Source organism: Macaca thibetana, chromosome 10 (assembly GCF_024542745.1).
Source record: "Macaca thibetana thibetana isolate TM-01 chromosome 10, ASM2454274v1, whole genome shotgun sequence".
NCBI lineage: Eukaryota > Metazoa > Chordata > Mammalia > Primates > Cercopithecidae > Macaca > Macaca thibetana.
The window spans coordinates 11,555,830-11,572,615 of NC_065587.1; positions in this window are offsets into that span (position 1 = coordinate 11,555,830).

The following is a 16,786-nucleotide window of genomic DNA, read 5'->3' on the forward strand; positions in this document are numbered from 1 at the left end:
CCTCCAGAGCAGCCCCCACCTCCCAGGACCACCTTTCCCCTGCCTCTTACGATGACGTCATCTGTGTCCCTGTGCCCGCGCACCCTCCCACCCCCAGCCTGGAGGGGCCTGGCACAGAGGCGGCAGCTGAGACTTCCTCTTCCCCATCCCCTCCTACCCCAGAACGTTGCCCCTTTCCTGAATCCATCAATTAATTACGCAATCGTTTGTTCATGGCCTCTTCCTCTGCTAGTCCGTGAGCTCCCGAGGCCCAGGTGTTGTCTAACTTATTCAGTGCCTTACCCAAGGGCCTGGCATACAGTAGGTGCTCAGTAAACAGAGCCTAGTCCCCATCAGCCCATCACAGCTTGGGCTAGACCTCCAGGTTTCACGGAAACAGAGGCTAGATGGAGGAGTGCTCCCTGCAGGGGAAGGGCCACCTTCCAGGGCTGGCTCTCCTGCTGCCCTGTAGCTCTGTGGCCTCTCTATGTCTTCAGTTACCTTCACTGGTTCCAGGAGCAGGTTGGATGAGGATATGGGTAAAGGCTTTTGCTTCTCTAGCATCCTGCCATTCTGTGATGACAGGACACAATATCTGTGTGGAGGAAATGTGTGCTGGGCCTGAGGGTGTTCCTTATAAACATTACATAGGCAATATCCATCTAAGACTCAGTTGATTGTTTAGTCTTTACCAGGCCTTGTTCTAAGGGCTTTACATACATTTCTGCATTTAATCCAGCACACTTATAAGGTGCTACTATGACTATATAAAACGTTTAGAAGAAAGCACAAGAGAAGCCCGGGCGCGGTGGCTCACGCCTGTAATCCCAGCACTTTGGGAGGCTCAGGCGGGCAGATCATGAAGTCAAGAGATCAAGACCATCCTGGCCAACATGGTGAAACCCCATCTCTACTAAAAATACACAAATGAGCCTGGCATGGCGGCACACACCTGTAGTCCTAGCTACTCGGAAGGCTGAGGAAGGAGAATCGCTTGAACCCAGGAGGTGGAAGTTGCAGTAAGCAACTTGGACAGAGTGAGACTCCATTTCAAAAAAAAAGCACATTGTGACCTTAGGTAAAGTAAAGAGTTCTTAGATACAACATGAAAAACATGATTCATAAAAGAAACAATTGATAAACTGGACTTTATCAAAATTAAGAACTTCTGCTCTTTAAAAGACATTGTTAAAAGAATGTATGAAAAGACAAACGATAGTCTGGGAGAAAATATTTGCAAAGCATAGATATAAAGAACTTGCATCCCAAATAAAGAACGTTCAAACTCAAAAATAAGGAGAGGACCCACTTTTTAAAAAATGAGCAAAAGATTTGAATAGTTATACACCTCACCAAAGAAGATACACACATGGCAACTCAGCACATGAAAAGATGCCCCACATCTGCGGTGGCTCATGCCTGTAATCCCAGCACTTTGGGAGGCTGAAACGGGCGGATCATGAGGTCAGGAGATCGAGACCATGTACAGAAGTTTAATCGAGCACTATGGGAGGCACAGTGGTGCGATCTTGGCTCACTGCAACCTCCACCTCCTGGTTCAAGTGATTCTCCTGCCTCAGCCTCATGAGTAACTGGGATTACAGGTGCCCGCTGCCATGCCTGGCTAATTTTTGTATTTTTAGTAGAGATGGGGTTTCACCATGTTGGCCAGGCTGGTCTTGAGCTTCTGACCTCAGGTGATCCGCCCGCCTTGGCCTCCCAAAGTGTTGGGATTATAGGCATGAGCCACCGAGCCCAATCCTGAACAGAAATATTTAGAGCAGTTTTATTTGTAATAACCCAAACCTGGAAACAACCCAAATGCTTCTCAAGTGGGGAGGGTACAAACTGTGGTACACTACTCAGGAATAAACACTACTCAGGAATAAAAAGCAACGAACAGTGGATACACTCATCAATATGGGTGACCCTCAAATGTATTATGCAAAGTGAATGATGCCAGACTCAAATGTCTAGAGACTGCAGGATTCCCTTTATGTGACATTTTTGCAAAGGCAAAACTGTTAAGGACAGAAAAAAGATCAGTGGTTGCCAGGGGATTGGTGGGCAGAGATTTACTACTAAGAGGCATGGGGAAATTTAGAGGCATGATAGAATCATTCCATGTCTTGTTTATGGGACTGGTTACACAATAAAATTGTCAATTTATTTTATTAATAAAACATGTTTTATTAATAAAATTAAAAAAAGTTTGTCAGCCAGGCGTGGTGGCTCATGCCTGTAATCCCAGCACTTTGGGAGACCAAGGTGGGCTGATCATGAGGTCAGGAGATTGAGACCATCCTGGCTAACATGGTGAAACCCCGTCTCTACTGAAATACAAAAAATTAGTGACCAAGCGTGGTGGCTCAAGCCTGTAATCCCAACACTTTGGGAGGCCGAGGCATGTGAATCACGAGGTCAGGAGTTCAAGACCAGCCTGTCCAATATGGTGAAACTCTGTCTCCACTAAAAATACAATACATTAGCTGGGCGTAGTGGCGGGTGCCTGTTTAATCTCAGCTACTCTGGAGGCTTGAGGCAGGAGAATCGCTTGAACCCGGGAGGTGGAGGTTGCAGTGAGCTGAGATCGAGCCACTGCATTTCAGCCCAGGTGACAGAGCGAGACTCCGTCTCAAAAAAAAAAAAAAAAAAAATTAGCTGGGCATGACGGTGTACGCCTGTAGTCCCGGCTACTCGGGAGGCTGAGGCGGGGGAATCACTTGAACCCAGGAGGCAGAGGTTGCAGTGAGCTGAGATGGGGCCACTGCACTCCTGCCTGGTGACAGAGCAAGACTCCACCTCAAAAAAAAAAATTGTTTATCAAAACTTGCAGAATAGGCCAGGTGCAGTTGCTCACGCCTGTAATCCCAGCACTTTGGGAGGCCATGCCAGATAAATCACTTGAGGCCAGGAGTTGGAGACTAGCCTCTCCACCATAGTGAAACCCTATGTCTACAAAAAATACAAAAATTAGCCAGGCGTGGTGGTGTGTGCCTATAATTCCAGCTACTCAGGAGGCTGAGGCACAAGAATCGCCTGAACTGACCGGAAGGCAGAGGCTGTAGTGAGCCGAGATTGTGCCACTGCACTCCAGCCTGGGCGATTGAACGAGATTCTGTCTCCAAACAAACAAACAAAAACCTTGCAGAGCTATCCATACAAGAGGTGATTTTCACTGCATTAAGTTACACCTTGTTTTTTGGAGACAGGGTCTTGCTCTGTTGTCCAGGCTGGAGTGCAGTGACGCAATCATAGCTAACTGAAGCCTTGAATCCGGGGGCTCAAGCCATCTTCCTGCCTCAGCTTCCCCAGTAGCTGGGACTACAGACTCGTGCCACTGAGCTTACTTATTTTATTTTATTTTTTTTGTAGAGATGAAGTCTCGCTATGTTGCTCAGGCTGGTCTTTCAGGGACAATATCCCTTCATTTATTTATTTATTTATTATTATTACTTTTTTTGAGATGGAGTCGCACACTGTCACCCAGGCTGGAGTGCAATGGCGCAATCTCAGCTCACTGCAACCTCCGCCTCCTGGGTTCACACGATTCTCCCGCCTCAGCTTCCCGAGTAGTTGGGATTACAGGTGCACACCATCACACCTGGCTAATTTTTTGTATTTTTAGTAGAGACAGGGTTTCACTATGTTGGCCAGACTGGTCTCAAACTCCTGACCTCATGATCCGCCTGCCTTGGCCTCCCAGTGTGCTGGGATTACAGGTGTGAGCCACCACGCCCAGCCTCCTTCATTTATTAATTCAATAAACCTTTATTTGAAGTCCACCCTGCATTAGGCTTTGTCTTAGCCATGGGGTATATGGCTGAATAATTGGACTGTCCCTAACCCTCTGCCCCTAAGATTTGATCATACTAATACATTAAATCTCAGAAAGCATGCTGTTTAGCATCCTGAGTTTCAGATTCAGATATTTTGGGGGGACCAATGGAAGCCTTGGCTTCCCTTATCCTCACTCACTGTGTAACCTTGGACAAACAGCTTCACTTTTCTGAGCCTGTTCCCTCATCTGGAAAATAGAAATAAGCATAGTACCTGCCTCGGAGGATTATTGCTGAGATTAAATGAGAGAATGCATAAGACATGCTTAGAATGGTGCCTGATACAAAGAATGGGCTCAGTAAATGTTATTGGCCGCACCGTCACGGTTGGTTTTCAAGGTGGGTATGTACTGACAAAGATTCTTTGCGTTGCCAAACTTTAGTCAGGCTTCTGGATCTTCTGTTAAGCCCACCTATGCACTTCCTTGTAAAATCTAGTTGTAGCAAAGAACCCTCCTAAGTCAGTTTAGCCAGAACCCCTCATCCTCCATGTGGGATCACCTCCATATCTGATCGGGTTTCTCATCCTCCACTCCAGGTGATGTCTGATTACCCGGGCTTGTCTTCAGCAAGAATCCCGTTAGGTCAGTTTAGCCAGTATCCTCCTTACCGCTGATGCTTCCTCTTAGTAATTTTCCGTCCATTGGCCCCCACACTTGGCCATGTTTGGAGTTAAGCCCAGTCTCTCGATCCCATTGCAAGACTTCATTGCAGTGGTTCCTGTGTCTATAACGATGGTCTTGCGTAAAGTTTTTCTGATCATGCTTTAACACATATCGTTGAATAATTTTTTCTTTAACAGAATAACAAGGTATGTAGGCATTTTCTTTGAAACACAAAGCTATGAATGGTGGATAGGTTCTCAGGCTCACCCAGGAACCTCTACTTTATACCATTGCGAAGTATATAAATATACTTTATGTCATTGCAAATTGTAGAAACTTCCTCCTCTGCCATCTGGAATTACGTGTTCTGTGTTAGCGTTGAGACCAAAGGAGAAAGTCAGGCTGGTCTTTGCAGGACAAGCTTTTCCAAACACGGAGCTGCCTGCACCATGCCCTGTAGTTCGAATTCCCAGCCCCAGCCCAATTGCAGTGGGCCTTTGCTCCCTCTCTCCTGCCCTCTTGAGGCTATTTTGGCATCCAAGGTGCTAGTTCTGTTTTCTGTATGTGAAGTTGGAGTTACCTGAACAGAAGGGAGATGCATTCACCATATTTGAGTGCATGAGCCACAGCATGATTATAATCTTTTTCTTTCTTTCTTTCTTTCTTTTTTTTTTCTTTTTTTTTTTTTTTTTTTTGAGACGGAGTCTCACGCTGTTGCCCAGGCTGGAGTGCAGTGGCGCGATCTCGGCTCACTGCAAGCTCCGCCTCCCGGGTTCCCGCCATTCTCCTGCCTCAGCCTCCTGAGTAGCTGGGACTACAGGCGCCCGCCACCGCGCCCGGCTAATTTTTTGTATTTTTAGTAGAGACGGGGTTTCACTGTGGTCTCGATCTCCTGACCTTGTGATCCGCCCGCCTCGGCCTCCCAAAGTGCTGGGATTACAGGCTTGAGCCAGCGCGCCCGGCCTCTTTCTTTCTTTTTGAGACAGGATCTCAATGTCACCCAGACTGGAGTGCGGTAGTGTGATCACAGCTCAATGGTGCCTCAACCTTCTGGGCTCAAGCGATCCTCCCACCTCTGTCTCCCAAGTAGCTGGCACTACAGGTGTGTGCCACTACACCCAGCTAATTTTTTAATTTCTATTTTTTGTAGAGATGGGGTCTCGCCATGTTGCCAGGGCTGGTCTTGAATTCCTGAGCTCAAGGGGTTGGCCCTCTTCAGCCTCCCAAATTGCTAGGACTAGAGGAGTAAGCCACCAGTCCCAGCATAATGATAATCTTCAAAATTGACCAACGGGGCTGGGTGCGATGGCTCACGCCTGTAATCCCAACACTTTGGGAAGCCGAGGTGGGCGGATCACCTGAGGTCAGGAGTTCCAGACCTGCCTGGCCAACATGGCAAAACCTCGTCTCTACTAAAAATACAAAAATTAGCTGGGTGTGGTGGTGTGCACCTGTACTCCCAGCTACTTGGGAGGCTGAGGCAAGAGAATCACTTGAACCTGGGAGGTGGAGGTTACAGTGAGCAGAGATTATACCACTGCATGCCAGCCTGGGCGACAGAGCGAGACTCCCTCTCAAAAAAACAAACATATAATAATAATAATAATAAACATTGACCAGTGGTACCTAGTTGGAGAGCTGCTTGGCAGTGTGTTTCAGTTGACTGAAGAATGTGCCATATGACCCAGCAATCCTATTCCCTTTTCTTTTTCTTTTTTTTTTGAGACGGAGTCTTGCTCTGTCGCCCAGGCTGGAGTGCAGTGGCCGGATCTCGGCTCACTCGGGGTTTCACTGTGTTAGCCAGGATGGTCTCGATCTCCTGACCTCGTGATCCGCCCGTCTTGGCCTCCCAAAATGCTGGTATTACAGGCCTGAGCCACCGCGCCCGGCCTTCTTTTTTCAAAGAAGGGATGAAGGGAGTACACACAGGATCTAGTTGGTGGCAAGCCTACATCACTTGAGCCAGGTCATTGAAGACCCTTGGGATCCAACAGTGACATTACACATGGTCTCTGCCCTAAAGGATCTCAAAGTCCTGGGGGGTGGGGGGTAGATAATAATAAGCAAGGGTAGCAGGTGACATATGGCCACAAATTCCTTGAAACTCCTCCCTTTGAATATGGGGAGGCTTGTGATTGATTAACCGAGCAACATTGGGCCATTTTCCTGGCCCAGGCATTAAGAAAATATTTGCTTTCAATTTTCATCTCTTGGAAATCATCTCTTGGTAATCAGAATGATGCCTTGAGACAGGTTACCATGAACCTGAGTCCTGAGCTGTCATGAAAGAAGTCTTGAGACCACCAAGACCTCATGTAAATACTCTGGCCAAGAGGCCCAGGGGATTCCAGCCTTCCAGCCATCAGCACCAGCATCTTGAGCTCCCAGGACTAACTCGTGTAACCAACTGAATCCAAAAAGTGACCTCAGTTGATTGCACTTTGAAGAGAAGAATCACCCAGCCAAGCCTTGCCCAAATGAAGCGTATCATGACTATAATAGAATAGAATATCATATAATATAATATACAGGCAGGGCACAGTGGCTCATGCCTATAATCCCAGCACTTTGGGAGGCTGAGGCCAGTGGATGATTTGAGGTCAGGAGTTTGAGACCAGCCTGGCCAATATGGTGAAACTCCGTCTCTACTAAAAACACAAACAATTAGCTAGGCATAGTGGCAGGACCTGTTGTCCTAGCTACTTAGGAGGCTGAGACAGGAGAATTGCTAGAACCTGGGAGGCGGAGGTTACAGTGAGCCGAGGTCATGACACTGCACTCCAGCCTGGGTGACAGAGTGAGACTCTGCCTTAAATATATATATATGTGCGTGTGTATATATATAATGACTGTTGTTTTGAGCCACTAAGTGTTAATTTGTCATTTGCAATGGAATACATAACAAGCCTAATAAGTCAACAGAAACTTCTGCATGTTACCCAAAGCAATTGCAGATAAAACATAAGGCAAAACTAAACAGACGAAGCCATGCTCAAAAATGAGCAACTCTATGGAGATGAAAGCAGGGAAATGGCTGAAGCCATGGGCACTTGGGTACTGGGTCCACACAGCCACCAAATCTTCAGCTTTTTTAGGGTAATGAGATTAAAATGCTCCACAAGAGACAGAAGCCAAGTCAGCCTCCTGCCTGAAGCCAGCAACAGGGGTGGCGCTCCACTACCGGGAATGGAAGCAAAAAATAAAACTGCAGGGGATCTCTGCCTGGGACTCTGGCTTAGACAAAGTGCTTGGTTCAGCGAGGGAAGGACACATTTCGGCAGCCCACAGGATGCTGAAACAAACCTCCCTCTGAATCTGCCACTGAGGCTGCAGTGTCCCCAGTGTGCCCATGGGAAGGGGCCATAGACATCATTGTGAGATGGGTTCCTGGAAGCCTGGTGGAAGCAGGAGTAACTCGGCTGGAGGGGGAGGGTGAGCACACAGGGAAGGGAAAGGGTAAAGAAAAACAAAACCCTGCCATTGCAAATGAGGCTGCAACCCAAACTTCAGAAGCCTTGTTGAAATTGAGAGGCAGCAAATTCACCAATCACAATAAGCAGAAAATGAAGTAACTGCAGGCCTGGCATGGTGGCTCACGTCTGTAATCCTAGCAATTTGGGAGGCCAAGGTGGGCGGATCACCTGGGGTCAGGAGTTTGAGACCAGCCTGGCCAACGTGATGAAACCCCATTTCCACTAAAAATACAAAAATTAGCCGGGCGTGGTGGCGGGCACCTGTAGTCCCAGCTACTCGGAAGCCTGAGGCAGGAGAATTGCTTGAACCCAGGAGATGGAGGTTGCAGTGAGCCGAGACCGTCCCACTGGACTCTACCCTGGGCAACAGAGTAAAACTCCACCTCAAAAAAAGAAAAAAGAAAAAGAAAATGAAGTAACTGCAGATGAGATGAATTTATAGAAAGATAAAAGACTAAAATAAATGTTTGGAATCCTCAAAGAAAGAATCTTTATGAAGAAAAAAAAAAGAACAAGACTAGCCATATGGAAGTCTAGATAGCTGAAAACTGTAAATGCTAGGGGGAAAAAATGAATGGACAACAAAAAGGCAGGAAGGCAGGAAGGCACGAACCCAGAGAAATGAGTGCGTCCTGAAGGCACAGCTTCCCTAACAACTGTTGCTCCCTAGTACCTTGAAATTTTAATAGTCTTGGCATGGCACGGTGGATGCCTGTAATCCCAGCACTTTGGGAGGCTGAGGCGGGAGGATCAGTTGAGCCCAAGAATTTGAAACCAGCCTAAACAACAAAGTGTCTCAAAAAAAAAAAAAAAAAAAAAAGGAATATTTTCCTAGTTTTATCCTAGTTTAAATTAAGAAAAAGTTCAGACCAATCTCACTCATGAATGTCAGTGCAAACAATGCTGAGGAAATATTAGCAAACTTAATCCTGGAATGTATAAAAATATAATACATTATAAACAAATTGAGTTTATCCTAGAAATGCGTTTTGGTTCATTATTAGGAAATCTATAAATATAATTTATCATATGAATAGATTCGAAGGGAAAAACTATATGATCATCTTAGTAAATGCAGTAAAAGTACTTAGTAAAATCAGTACACTCAGTGTAAAAGCTCTTACTAAGCTAAAAATAATCCTCAACTTAATAAAGATTATCTACAAAATTCCTGCAGAATGAGTATACTCAATGGAAACATTAAAAACATTCCTTTAAAAAAAAATAGAGAAGGCCAGGCACAGTGGTTAACGCCTGTAATCCCAGAACTCTGGGAGGCTGAGGCGGGCAGATTACCTGAGGTCAGGAGTTTGAGACCAGCCTGGCCAACGTGGTGAAACCCCGTCGCTACTAAAAACACAAAATATTAGCCGGACATGGTGGCATGCACCTGTAATCCCAGCTACTCCGGAGGCTGAGGCAGGAGAATCGCTTGAACCCGGGAGGCAGAGGTTGCAGTGAGCCAAGATCGTGCCACTGCACTCCAGCCTGGGCAACAGAGTGAGACTTTGTCTCAAAAAAAAAAAAAGACCGGGCGCGGTGGCTCAAGCCTGTAATCCCAGCACTTTGGGAGGCCGAGACGGGCGGATCACGAGGTCAGGAGATCAAGACCATCCTGACTAACACGGTGAAACCCCGTCTCTACTAAAAAATACAAAAAACTAGCCGGGCGAGGTGGCGGGCATCTGTAGTCCCAGCTACTCGGGAGGCTGAGGCAGGAGAATGGCGTAAACCCAGGAGGCGGAGCTTGCAGTGAGCTGAGATCCGGCCACTGCACTCCAGCCTGGGCGACAGAGCGAGACTCCGTCTCAAATTAAAAAACAAACAAAACAAAACAAAAAAATTAGCTGGGCATGGGGGCGGGCACCTGTAGTCCCAGCTAATCAGGAGGCTGAGGCAGGAGAATTGCTTGAACCCAGGAGATGGAGGTTGCAGTGAGCCGAGACCGTACCACTGCACTCCAGCCTGGGCAACAGAGCAAGACTCTGTCTCTAAATAAATAAATAAATAAATAAATAAATAAAAGAACATGAAATAATAAAAGAGAATCAAGTAGAAATATTAAGAATGGAAAATATAAACATTGAAATAAAGAATGCAATAGGAGGAGAAAACAGTAAGATGGATAGAGCTGAAGAATGAGCTGGGTAATCAGAATGATGTAATGCCTTGAGACAGGTTACCGTGAACAAAGAAAGAGAGAAAAGAAAGAAGAGAGAGGAGAGGGAATGATAGAATATTTTTATGATGTGGGGACAAGGAAAGGTCGTGTGATAGAGAATAGAGAAGACATAATTGAGTGCAAATCTTTTTTTTTTTTTTTTTGACAGGCTCTTGCTCTGTCGCCCAGGCTGGAGTGCAGTGGCATGATCTTGGCTCACTACAACCTCTGCCTCCGGGTTCAAGCAATTCTCCTGTGTCAGCCTCCTGATTAGCTGGGACTACAGGCTACAGGCGCACGCCACTATGCCCAGTTAATTTTTGTATTTTTTTTCTTTTAGTAGAGACAAGGTATCACCAGGCTGGTCAGGCTGGTCTCAAACTCCAGACCTCAAGTAATGCGCCTGCCTTGGCCTCCCAAAGTGCTGGGATTACAGGCAGAAGCCACCGTGCCTGGCCAATGAACAGGCATTTCAGAAGACAGGGCCTAAGAATGGCCAGTAAACACATGACAAAGTGTTCAATCTTATTAGTAGTCAGGCAAATAAAAAATAAAACCATCATGAGATACCATTTTCTACCCACCATATGGGTGAAAATGTTAGATTCTGAGGCTGTAGAGCAAGAGGAACTTTCAAACTCGGCTGGTGGAAAAGAACGGAGACCACTTTTTTTTTTTTTTTTTAAATGGAGCCTTACTCTGTCACCCAGGCTGGAGTGCAGTGGTGGGATCTTGGCTCACTGCAACCTCCACCTCCCGCGTTCAAACGATTCTCCTGCCTCAGCCTCCTGAGTAGCTGGGACTACAGGCGCATGCCACCACACCCGGCTAATTTTTGTGTTTTTAGTAGAGACAGGGTTTCATCATGTTGGCCAGGATGGTCTTGATCCTCTTACCTTGTCATCCACCCGCCTTGGCCTCCCAAAGTACCATGATTACAGGCATGAGCCACCACGCCCGGCCAGAAGATTTATTTACTACAGTTTCATTCTTAGGTATATACCCTGAAGAAACTCTTTATCTGTGTATAAAAATGTCCATGAAAAATTATGAACAAATGTTCATGAATGTTCATTAATAGGAGAATTGTTATTGTGATATTTTCATCTTCAGGAATAATAGAATACTGAACAGTAGAACGAGTTTGAGGTCCATGTATCAGAATGGATAAAATCCAAAATATAATTCTTTATTCATTCGATCAGTATTTATTGAACACCCACTATGTTCCAGGCATTGTTCTAGGGACTTAGTTTCCACAATGAACAAGACAAAAAGAAAAACCTCTGCCTCATAGAGCTTATGCTCTGTGTCAAATTTTTTAAAAAGTAGTTTTGAAATAATATAAATGGTTTGCTATCATTTATGTATTTAAAGCAGTGGTTCTTGAGCTTGTTGGTCTCTGGACATTTTTATACCTTAAAAAATTATTGCCGGGCATGGTGGCTCACACCTGTAATCCCAGCACTTTGGGAGGCTGAGGCAGGTGGATCACGAGGTCAGGAGTTCGAGACCAGGTAGTGAAGAGACCCTGTCTCTACTAAAAATACAAAAAATTAGCCAGGTGTGGTGGCGGGCGCCTGTAATCCCAGCTACTCATGAGACTGAGGCAGGAGAATCTCTTGAACCCAGGAGGTGGAGGTTGCAGTGAGCCGAAATCATGCCATTGCACTCCAGTCCGGCAACAGTGTGAGACTGCATCTCAAAAAAAAAGAAAAAAAAAATTATTGAACAACCCCAAAGAGCTATCAATACTTACCATATTAGAAATTAAGGCTGGCTGCAGTGGTCACACCTCTAATCCCACAACTTTGGGAGGCCGAGGCAGAAGGATTGCTTAAGCCCAGGAATTCGAGACCAGCTTAAGCAATATAGTAAGACTCCCATTTCTACAAAAAAATTTTAAAAACTAAAAAAAAAAAAATTAGCTGGGCATGGTGTCACACGCCTGTAGTCCCAGCTTCTTGGGAAGCTGAGGTGGAAAGATTGCTTGAACCCAGGGTTTGAGGCTGCTGTGAGCCATGTTTGTGCCGCTGCACTCCAGCCTGGGCAACAAAGCAAGGCCCTGTGTGTTAAAAAAAAATAAAAAATTTAAATTAAAAATTAAATGGAGGTGATGTCCTTGATATAACGATAAAACTTATTAGTTAAATCTCAACCTTGGGAACAGGTCTTTTTTTTTTTTTTGAGATGGATCTTGCTCTGTCTCCCAGACTAGAGTGCAGTGGCACGATCTCGACTCACTGCAACCTCTACCTCCTGAGTTCAAGCGATTCTCCTGCCTCAGCCTCCTGAGTAGCTGGGATTACAGGTACATGCCACCATGCCCGGTTAATTTTTTTTTTTTTTAAAGACAAGAGTCTCACTCTATTGCCCAGGCTGGAGTGCAGTGGCATGATCTCAGCTCACTGAAACCTCTGCCTCCCGGGTTCAAGCAATTCTCCTGCCTCAGCCTCTCGAGTAGCTGGGATTACAGGTGCCCGCCACCATGCCTGGGTAATTTTTGTATTTTTAGTAGAGACGGGGTTTCACCATGTTGGCCAGGCTGGACTCAAACTCCTGACCTCAGGTGATCTGCCCGCCTTGGCTCCCCAAAGTGCTGGGATTACAGGCGTGTGCCACTCTGCCTGGCCAGGAACAGGACTTTTTAACATCTGTGTTACAAAATGGGAAACACACATATGCCTCCTTGGGTGGCATACTGAACGGTTGATGTGAACTTGATTATCCACTGATGCAATTGTTTGATTTTTGAGCTGAACTAGTTGGGTTTTTTCAAAATGTAACGTAATTTTGTTGTTTTGTTTTTGAGACAGGGTCTCACTCTGTTGCCCAGGCTGGAGTGCAGTGGCACAATCACAGCTAAATGTAGCCACAACCTCCCTGGGCTCAAGCGATCCTCCTGCCTCAGCCTCCTGAGTATCTGGGACCACAGGTGCAGTATCTGGGATTACAGGTGTGAACCACTGCGCCCAGCCAAATGTAGCATCGTTTTTATTTGAAAGAACAACTGATAGCCAAACTGTGGTTTTAAAATTTTCTCCATTTTAACTTCTTTTTTTCTTTTTGTTGTTAGAGTCGGGTCTCGTTCTGTCACCCAGGCTGGAGTGCAGTGGTGCTATCACAGCTCACTGCAGCCTCAACATCCTGGGCTCAATCAATCCTCTAGCCTCAGCCACCTGAGTAGCTGGGACCACAGGCATGTGCCACCGTGCCTGGTTAATTTTTAAATTTTTATTTCTTAATTTTTTTGTAGAGGCAGGATCTGCTATGTTGACCAGACTGGTATCCTGCCCTTAAGTGAGCCTTCCGCCTTGGCCTCCCAATGGATTGGGATTACAGATTACAGTTGTGACCCACTACTCCTGGCTTCAAGGACACTCTTAAGTAAAAGTGTCTTTTTTTTTTTTTCTACTTTTAGAGCAGGGAGGTGAAGCACATAATGACCACATATGGAGTTTGTGCCACTGCCTTGTCATAGTACAGAGCCAGAAATTTTACCTATAATTATTTTTCATCATTAGTTTAAATGTCAACTCAGGGAAAAAGACAAATAATATCTTGCTATTATTGTGAGGATAATTTTGACTTTGCGGTTTGCTTGAAAGTATCTCAGGAACCCTAGGAGTCTGCAACCCACACTCTGATAACTGGTGCTTTAACATTTGGTAGGAAGACATTATTTATATATTTTCAGTTATTTTAAATTTGTTGCCTGGCCGGGCGCGGTGGCTCAAGCCTGTAATCCCAGCACGTTGGGAGGCCGAGACGGGTGGATCACGAGGTCAGGAGATCGAGACCACCCTGGCTAACACGGTGAAACCCCGTTTCTACTAAAAAATACAAAAAACTAGCCGGGCGAGGTGGCGGGTGCCTGTAGTCCCAGCTACTCGGGAGGCTGAGGCAGGAGAATGGCGTAAACCCGGGAGGTGGAGCTTGCAGTGAGCTGAGATCCGGCCACTGCACTCCAGCCTCGGTGACAGAGCGAGACTCCGTCTCAAAAAAAAAAAAAAAAAAAAAAAAAAAAAAAAATTTGTTGCCTGGGCCCAGTGGCTCATGCCTGTAATCCCAGCACTTTGGGAGGCAGAGGTGGGTAGATCAGCTGAGGTCAGGAGTTCAAGACCAGCCTGGTCAACATGGTAAAACCCTGTCTCTAATGAAAATACAAAAATTACCCTAGCATGGTGGCATGCACCTGTAATCCCAGCTACTTGGGAGGCTGAGACAGGAGAATGGCTTGAACCTGGGAGGCAGACGTTGTAGTGAGCTGAGATCACACCACTGTTCTCCAGCCTGGGTGACAGGGTGAGACTCCATCTCCAAAAAAAACACAAAAATAAATAAATAAATAAATTTGTTGAAGTTTGTTTTATGAGGCAGGACATGGTCCATTTTCGGTGAATATTGCATATGCACATAAAAACAATGTGTATTCTGTTTTGCTTGTGCACTTGAAAGTAACGTGTATTCTACTTACTGTGGAGTATTCTGTAAACGCCCATCAGATCCAGTTGGTAGCTGATGGTGTTCAGTTTTTCTATATTCTTGCTAGTATTTTTTTCTACTTTTCTATCAATTGCTATAAAAGGAGTGTTGTCATCTCATTGTAACTGTGGATTTGTGCATTTTTCCTTTTAATTCTGTCAGTGTTTTGCTTTATATATCTTGAAGCTCTGTTGTTAGCACATACACATTTAGGATTGTTATGTCTTCATGGTGAATTGACCCTTTTGTTGTTAGGTAGTGTCCCTGTTTATGCCTGCTAATTTGACTTGTTCTGAGACCTAGTTTGCCTGATATTAATACAGCCACTCTTTCTTCCTTATTTTTTAGAAGGATTAAAAAATAAAATAAGGTTGGGTGCAGTGGCTCAAGTCTGTAATCCCAGCACTTTGGGAGGCTAAGACGGGCGGATCACGAGGTCAGGAGATTGAGACCATCCTGGCTAACATGGTGAAACCCCGTCTCTACTAAAAAATACAAAGAACTAGCCAGGTGAGGTGGCGGGCGCCTGTAGTCCCAGCTACTCGTGAGGCTGAGTCAGGAGAATGGCGTTAACCTGGGAGGCGGAGCTTGCAGTGAGCTGAGATCTGGCCACTGCACTCCAGCCTGGGCAACAGAGTGAGACTCTGTCTCAAAAAAAAAAAAAAAAAAAAAAAAAAAAAAAAAAAAATATATATATATATATATATATAAATGAGCCGGGTGTGGTGGGGCACACATGTAATCCCAGCTACTTGGGAAGGTGAGGTGCGAGAATCACTTGAACCCAGGAAGTGGAGGTTGCAGTGGGCAGAGATCGCAACTACTGCACTCTAGCCTGGGTGACAGAGTGAGACCCGGTCTAAAAATAAATAAATAAAATAAAATAAAATAAAATAAGATAAAATAAAATAAAATAGATGAGGTCCTACTGTGTTGTCCAGGCTGGTCTCCAGTTCCTGGGCTCAAGCAATCCTGACTTGGCTTCCCAAAGTGATTGGGTTATAGGCGTGAGCCCATGTCCAGCCACACTCTTAAAAAGAGTGCAACACTTTTTAAAACTAGTAAACACTTTTGTAAAACTAGTGTTTTCACGATATTTCTTTTTCCATCCTTTCACATTTAACCTACTTCCATCATTATATTTAAAGTGAGAATTTTCTCCCCATGTCCAACTTTGACTTTAAAAGTGATATATATATATATATATTTTTTTTTTTTTAATAGACAGCGTCTCACTCTGTTGCCCAGGCTGGTGTGCAATGGCAAGATTATAGCTCACTGTAACCTCAGATTCCTGGGCTCAAATAATCCTCTCACCTCAATCTCCTCAGTAGGTAGGACTACAGGTGCACACCACCACACCTGGGTCATTTTTTGTATTTTTTGTATTTTTTTGTAGAAACAGGGCCTTCTATGTTACCTAGGCTGGTTTGGAATTCCTGGCTTCAAATAATCCTTCTGCTTTGGGCTTCCAAAGTGTTGGGATTATAGAGTATTGACTGGGCACGGTGGTTAACACCTGTATTTCACTCAGTGGTTTTAGCATCTCTTGGTAATCCTCGACTGACTCAATTGGAGATTACAAAGGGATGAGTTTCTGCTTTTCCTTTGTGTTTATCAGGAGGGCAGTCATTGGGTGTCTTGTTTTTAATAACAATCTTATTCCGTTTGGGTTGCTATAACAAAATACTATAGACTGGGTGGGTTCTAAGCAACAAAAATGTATTTCTTGCAGGTCTGGAGGCTGGGAAGTCAAAGATCAAGCCCCAGCAGACTCAGCATCTACTAAGGCCCATTTCCTAATTCCCACCTGGTGCCTTCCCACTGTATCCTCACACGGTAGAAGCGAGCAAGGCAGCTCTCTCTGGGGCACTAATTACATACACAAGGGCCTCCCAAAGGCTCCACCTTCCAAAGGCAAAACTGTCAGAGGTGTGCGAACCAGAGCAACTGCATCTTGAGTGGGGGCTGGGTAAAATGAGGCTGGGACCTACTGGGCTGCATTCCCAGATGATTAAGGCATTCTAAGTCATAGGATGAGATAGGAGGATGGCACAAGATACAGGTCATAAAGAACTTGCTGATAAAACAGGCTGCAGTAAAGAAGCCGGCTAAATCCCACCAAAACCAAGATGGCAAGTAACCCCTGGTGGTCCTCACTGCTATACTCCCACCAACGCAGTGAAAGTTTATAAATGCCATGGCAACGACAGGAAGTTACCCTATATGGTATGTAAAAAGGGG